The sequence below is a fragment of the Bos indicus x Bos taurus genome, chromosome 8 (assembly GCF_003369695.1).
Source record: "Bos indicus x Bos taurus breed Angus x Brahman F1 hybrid chromosome 8, Bos_hybrid_MaternalHap_v2.0, whole genome shotgun sequence".
Classification (NCBI taxonomy): Eukaryota; Metazoa; Chordata; class Mammalia; order Artiodactyla; family Bovidae; genus Bos; species Bos indicus x Bos taurus.
In genome coordinates this window covers 37981892-37982965 of record NC_040083.1, presented here as the reverse complement: position 1 = coordinate 37982965, position 1074 = coordinate 37981892, and the positions used below count along the sequence as shown (strand labels likewise).

Sequence of the window (1074 nt, the reverse complement as noted above, 5' to 3'; positions counted from 1 at the left end):
TGAGGTTTGGGAAAAACATATTAGTTGGTATGTTGCAGTGGGATGGGAATGAATGACAAGCATGAGTTGGCAGAAAGGGAAGAAAGTCAATGGGATACCCATGATGTAGGCTCCAGACAGCGAGAGGGGTAGGTGTTCCAAGACTTGTGGGGAACAGAGACCTATTATGATAAAGTGACAATAAGCACAAATATTGAACTGAGAAGTACTGGAAGGAATAAAAACCAAAGTGTGGACTAAATAGAGACATTTGGTGTCAGAAAAATGAATGCTATCACTTGTATGTGATTGGTTTAGAAAGATATGCGTCATCTAGATACTGTACTTGTATCTTGCCATCATACAAGAGAGTAAATAAAAGAATGGTAAACAACACTATTATTAAATTAAAAACAGAGGCTGGAATCCCCTGGTGGTCCAGTGGTTAGGACTCTGCACTTTCACTGCTGAGGGCCCAGTTCAATCCCTGGCCAGGGAACAAAGATCCTGAATGCCTCGAGGTGCAGCCAAAACAAAAACAAACAAATGAAACTCTTTTATATTAAAAAGTGTGCTTTTCAAAAGTTTACATCATTCACCAAAGATTCATTCACTCATGGGTAATTTTAATAATTCTAAATCTCCAGTATATGGTTTTTTAATATATATATAATTTTATTTATCTATTTATTTTTACCTGTGCTAGGTCTTCCTTACTGCTTGCAGGCTTTTTCTAGTTGTGGCGAGTGGGGGCTACCCTCTAGTTGTGGTGCACAGGCTTCTCACTGCAGTGGCTTTTCTTGTTGTGGAGCACAGGCTCTAGGCTCTTGGCTTCAGTAGTTTACAGAGTGTGGGCTCAGTAGTTGCAGTTCCTCAGCTCCAGAGCACAGGCTCAGTAGATGTGGTGCATGGGCTAAGTTGATCCATGGCATGTGGGATCTTTCCACATCAGGGATTGAACCCATGTCTCTTGCATTGGCAGGCGGATTCTTAATCCACTGAGCCACCAGGGAAGCCCTAAGTATACAGTCTGATATATCATTACCCAGAAATCACAAAGAAAAACACATGGAAGTTTAAAGTAAAAGTGGCAGC

The 1074-nt window shown here is 41.1% G+C and overlaps 1 non-coding gene across 1 annotated transcript; it reads left to right on the top strand.

The window, feature by feature from the left end:
* Positions 1 to 406: 406 nt before the first annotated feature.
* TRNAE-UUC lies at positions 407 to 478 on the top strand. The gene has a single exon. It is a non-coding gene; the product is annotated as a tRNA-Glu (tRNA).
* Positions 479 to 1074: the final 596 nt, after the last annotated feature.